General features: G+C 37.5%; 1 pseudogene; it reads right to left on the bottom strand.

Moving 5' to 3' along the window:
- Positions 1–232: 232 nt before the first annotated feature.
- On the bottom strand, positions 233–351 carry LOC134946214 (5S ribosomal RNA; annotated as a pseudogene).
- Between the last annotated feature and the right edge of the window lie 5,958 nt (positions 352–6,309).

Raw genomic sequence — 6,309 nt, 5'->3', positions numbered from 1 at the left:
ATTAAAGTGCCTATGCAACAGCTCCTGTGTCTTTTATTATTAATATCTTAAAAAGAAAGGTGTGAATACTTATTCAAGTGTTTATGTGAAGAATGAAAGAAATTATATACCAGTCCCTAGAATAACCAATTAAAGGAAGGAATAGAGGAGGGAACACCAAAAGTATTTTTTGATCCGTAAGTGTTAAGTGATATTAAATTTAGTGATTAGAAACTTCAATGTGCATGTCTTGTTTCTACAGCACCTGGTCTTCTCCGGAGGTCACCCTCCTTGATACTGGTCAGGCCCATAAAATGCTTAGCTTCCACGATCGGACGAGAGTGGGCGTTCCATCTTGGTATGGCTGTAGTCTTTCTTAGCACAAGTTCCCTTAAAGAATATATAACTGGACTAAAGGGTCTAGAAATAAGAAACCAAAACCAGACACCACAGTGTTTATTTACAAGAAAAGAAAGGGGGAAGATATCTAGAGAAAGGGAGAGATTTCATAACTTTCGTTGAATCCAGCTGGGTACATCGTCTTTAATTGGAATATCCAGAACATTTCTCTTCTGGATAGCAGGTTCGCAAGGTCGCCACTTCTTTCGCCAAGTGTGACATGTTCTATGGCTTTGTACGTTAGGGCGTCAGGATTAGAGTTATGGTGTAGTAAAAAATGCTTGGAAACCGCATGTGTTTCCACCTTGTTTTTTATATTCCGAACATGTTCTTGGATTCTTAATTTAAGCTGTCTCTTCGTCTTTCCAATGTATTTCTTACCACAGTCACATTCCAAAAGGTAAATAACGGAGCTTGAGTTACAGTTCATGTACTCCTTGATCTTAAATTCTTTCACATCACCTGTTGCAGAGAAGGTTTTCCTGTTTGGGTGTATATATCTACAGACATTGCAGTGTCCACACTTGTAGCTACCTACACACCTGATAATGGATTCCTTGTTGTTGGTCACAGATGTCAGCATGCTTGGTGCCACCAAGTCCTTAAGATTTTTAGATTTCTTAAAAACAATCTCAGGTTGCAGTGGTAGTATGTCTTTTAAAACAGGATCCATGAGTAAAATGTTCCAGTGGGTTTTCAATAATTGCCTGATGAGTTTCTCATGTCTACTGTAAGTGGTAATAAAAGCAGTGGAGTCCTTCTTCGTTTCCCTGTTCTTGTACGTTAGAAGGTCGTTCCTCTCCAAGGTTCCTGTCTTATTGACCGCCTCGTCAAGAATGTTAATGGGATACTTTTTGTCCAGGAATCTGTTTCTGTATTTCTCCAGTTGTTCATTACACTCTTCTATTTCGCTGCAATTCCTTCTAGTTCTGTGGAACTGGGAGTAGGGGATGTTGTTTTTCCACTGCTTTTGATGATTGCTCCTGTAGTCCAAATAACTGTTGGTGTCCACTGGTTTGATATAGTTTCTTGTGACGATTCTGTTGTCATTCCCCACGAGGATGAGATCCAAGAACTCTATCTGTACTTTGTTCACATTTGAAGTAAAGGTGAGATTCAGATCATTATGTGCCAGATAATTCGTAAAAAAGTTGTTAAAATCTTCCAACTTCCAACTTATGATCTTTCCCAGACTGACCTCCTCTATCAAAGATAAGCACTTTATACCTATACTGTATATTCATTTTTATATGTACTTTGTACTATTATTCTTTTACTCTCATGTTTTCCATTTTTATATGAACTTTTTTGCTTAAGCCATTTTTTAATGAAATCAGACTGTGTTTTGTAAAATAAATATGAATTTTTTATAAAAATTTTTTTTAGTTCCTTTACAATAGACACCATTGGTCGCTGATGCCCATATTCCTGTTTTTATATATATATATATATATATATATATATATATATATATATATAGGGATACCAGATAGGGGTTCTAAGCGACCTAAGGTGTTTCTATATGACCAAATAAATTATGTCAGTATATTTATAAAAATTTGTTTATATAAAAATTATATATTTTTTATTCTTGTTTCACAACACTATAAAGTATAATAAAAAATACAGTACCAATAAGTATCTGACGGGGAAGCAGAGTCATTTCAGCACTATAAGGAATGTAACAAAAATTGCAAAAAGGAAATAAGAGCGGCTAAAGTAGAAACTGAAAAACTAGTAGCAAAGGAAAGCAAAGCGAATCCCAAAAAATTATTTAAATACATTAATAGCAAGAGATTAAAAAAGGAGAGTATAGGCCCTTTGAAAGACAAGTTGGGAGTCTTAAGCAAAAATGATAATGACATAGCGGACACACTAAATGAGTTTTTTTCAACAGTATTCACTAGAGAGGACCCAATTCAGGGACTGGCACACAATCTCAATAATGAGAATATCACACTGATAGGTACTTATTTAAGCAAGGAAGTAGTCTGTGACCGATTAAAACATTTAAAGATTAATAAATCACCAGGGCCCGATGGTATTCATCCAAGGGTTCTAATGGAGCTTCACTCTGAACTGGCAAAACCGCTATCTTTGATCTTTGAGGATTCAGTTATATCAGGTATGGTTCCCAAAGACTGGCGTATAGCGGAAGTAGTGCCTATATTCAAAAAGGGAAGTAAAGCTGAGCCAGGTAATTATAGACCAGCTAGTCTTACATCTATAGTGGGGAAAGTATTGGAAGGTATTCTAAGAGATAGTATTCAGAAGTTCCTTGAAACCAATAAGGTCATTAAAAGGAATCAACATGGGTTTATGAAGGACAGATCCTGTCAAACCAACTTACTTGGCTTTTATGAAACAGTAAGCGCAAACCTAGATCAGGGTAAAGACGTGGATGTAATCTTTTTAGACTTTGCCAAAGCGTTCGATACTGTACCACACATGAGACTTATATACAAGCTACAAGAATCAGGGCTAGGAAGCACAATATGCACTTGGGTCAAAAACTGGTTAGATAATAGGAAGCAGCGCGTTGTGGTTAATGGATCTTTTTCAACTTGGACTGAAGTGCTAAGTGGTGTGCCGCAAGGCTCAGTATTAGGACCGCTATTGTTCAATATTTTCATTAACGACCTAACAGAAGGTCTAGAGAGCATGGTGTCAATTTTTGCAGATGATACCAAATTGTGTAAGGCTATAAATACAGAGGAGGATGCCGAGTCTCTTCAGAACGACTTAGTTAAATTAGAAGCATGGGCAGCCAAATGGAGAATGCGCTTCAACACAGACAAGTGTAAGGTAATGCACTGTGGTAACAAGAACAAAAATTACACCTACCTATTAAATGGGGTAAAATTAGGGGATTCTGTACTGGAAAAGGACTTAGGTGTCCTCATAGATAGCAAGCTAAGCAGTAGTACCCAAAGTAGGACTGCAGCAAAGAAGGCTAATAAGATATTAGCATGCATAAAACGGGGTATTGATGCTAGGGACGAGAGTATTATACTCCCGTTATATAAATCACTAGTGAGGCCACACCTTGAATACTGTGTACAGTTCTGGGCACCGTACTACAAAAAGGATATCCTGGAGCTTGAAAAGGTACAGAGGAGGGCGACCAAACTAATTAAGGGCATGGAGACGATGGAATACAAGGAAAGGCTTGAAAGACTAGGCATGTTTACATTGGAAAAGCGGAGACTAAGAGGGGATATGATCAACATCTACAAATATATAAGGGGACAATACACAGAGCTTGCGCGGGACCTGTTTTTGGTTAGATCAACACAGAGGACTCGTGGACACTCGCTCAGGTTAGAGGAGAGGAGATTCCGCACAATACGGCGTAAAGGCTTTTTCACGGTAAGGACAATACGTGTTTGGAATTCCCTGCCCGAGGGAGTTGTAATGGCGGAATCTGTCAACACCTTTAAAAATGGGTTAGATAAATTCCTATTGGATAAGGATATCCAGGGGTATGGTGCATAGTCATGCATTACAGTTACTATAAATAGGGATAAAATGCAATGGCTGACAGCAGCATCAGTCAGAAATTTTAGTCAAACCATCTTGCATAGGACACCACAAATAGGTTGAACTCGATGGACAATTGTCTTTTTTCAACCTCAGATACTATGTTACTATGTTACTATGTTACTATGTAAGTATAATACAATAAAAGTACAGTTTCTCTAAGAGATGACTGTTTTTAAAAAAAAAGGGAAATGGATATGAGAAAAAAAAAAAAAAGAGTCTTAACTGATGTAGCAGGAGGTCTCTGGGTAAAGGCCTTTACCCAGAGACCTCCTGCTACATCAGTTAAGACTCTTAAAAAAACTTTTCTCTTATTTTGCACAGACTATTTGCACTTTACTTTAAATTTTTTTTTTTTTTTTCCGCTTAGAACCCCTATCTGGTATCCCTATCTCTCACTTGTGGCAACCTACCATTGCCGTTTCTTTAGGGGACAGCTGACGCCCAAATAACTGGGAGTGTTCATTGAACTATTTGGGAATTGTAGTATCACAAGTGGCGCGGCATTCTTTTGCAATCATATATATATATATATATATATATATATATAAAACTGGATGCTGATGCGGCACTCACAAACGGTTGGCAAAGAACGAAGTCACACAAAGGATGCTTTCAACGTTTCAATCTGTAATAAGATTGTCTTCAGGAAGAATACAAACAAACAGTGTTTCTTACCTTATATCCCTTCACATATCACCCAGACAAACAAAGATTGGCTGCATTCCCGGGCGCGGGAGTCCCGGCCCGAGATTCTGGCGCAGCTGGATGATGTCATCACGCACTCCCGCGATGCACGTCAGTGTTATTTACAAGTAACTAGGCAACCGCAAACGAATGCCGATACATGAAAGACAAGAGTAACAGATACAATGTCTGATAATTAGCTTAACAGACTAGCACATGATCAGAACATCTTGATGATAAAGCAATAATCGGTCACAGAGATATATTGTTAAACAACATGGTACATCCGCTCATGAATAAAACATTCCAATGGAACTTAAAAGAAGCAAAGTATCTTAAGCGTTAAACATGAACGTCACTTCACTAGACCCTCAAACAAAAACAATGTATCTAGCACATACCAGATGGATAGTGAGTATTGTATCATGTGGTTCTATGTCCATAAAGGACACTGCATCAAACACCCAAAAATATTAAACAGGAGATTCTATACACCACCAAATGATTCTTCCATAATTAAAGAAAGCTAGCAAATGAGTTGTGGTCATTGAGACCCCGAGGACTGACAACGTCAAGTCTGTGGATCCATTCTGTCTTCTTTCTTAATAGTAAAAGATTACGGTCTCCACCTCTCTTATTTATGGGAACGTGATCAATCATTCTATACCTGAGGCTATTAAGAGGATGTCTGGCTGAGATAAAGTGCCGGGCCACAGGTTAATCACTGACCCCACTTATAAGGGCTAACCTGATTGAGGAACGATGAACAGTCATACGTTCCTTGAATTTGCATTGCGTTTTCCCTATATATGAAAGACCGCAATGGCAGATGAGTTGGTAAATGACATGTGTGCTCTCACACGTCAAATGATGGTTAATTTTAAATCTGGTCCCTAAATGTGGATGACAGAAGGTGTCTCCAGTTAATAAAAAATTGCATGTGGTGCATGTACATTTAAAACATCCTTTACGAAGTGTGGACATGAAATGCTGTTTAGTTGTTGTGTCAATATTGGAGATATCAGTTTTTACTAACAGATCTCTGAGATTTTTTGACCGTGAATAACATGGCATGTGTGTGTCCTACAATACCGATGTCCACATCTGAGGAAATGACCAGCCATCATTTTTTTGAAGTAGCATTGATGATGATGTATTAAATTTATTAACCCAATGAAATTTATTTTTATTTTTATTTTTACTCTGTTCTGACCCTTGTTTCTGTAGTAATGAGGATCTATTCAAGGTCATTGCCTTCTCTTTGGCACAAGTGAGATCTTTGTCACTTGTGCCAAAGAGAATTAATTCTCTTTGTCAATTAATTCATCAATCTGGTTTGATGCCAGCTCGAGATTGTTGTTAATTCTCCTAATCCTTACCATTTGAGAGTAAGGCAGACTCTTTTTCATATGGGTTGGATGACAACTTTGATAGTGGAGCAGTGTGTTCCTATCAGTGTCTTTAGTATATAATGTCGTTACAAAACTATCCTGGTTTCTAATGATTTTAACATCCAAGAATTTAATCATCTGTTGGTCCATCTCAAAGGTCAGCTTGACCGGAGAATTAGACAAATTGTGCTTTGATATTAGATCAATAAAGCTTGATTGACTTCCCAACCAAATTAACAATAAATCATCTGTAAACCTGGTATAGAAAAATATGTTAGCTGAGACAATTTGATCATCAAAAAACAATGCTTGT

The sequence above is a fragment of the Pseudophryne corroboree genome, chromosome 7 (genome assembly GCF_028390025.1).
Source record: "Pseudophryne corroboree isolate aPseCor3 chromosome 7, aPseCor3.hap2, whole genome shotgun sequence".
Classification (NCBI taxonomy): Eukaryota; Metazoa; Chordata; class Amphibia; order Anura; family Myobatrachidae; genus Pseudophryne; species Pseudophryne corroboree.
The sequence above is the reverse complement of the archived record's forward strand: the minus strand, read 5'-3'. Positions and strand labels throughout refer to the sequence as shown.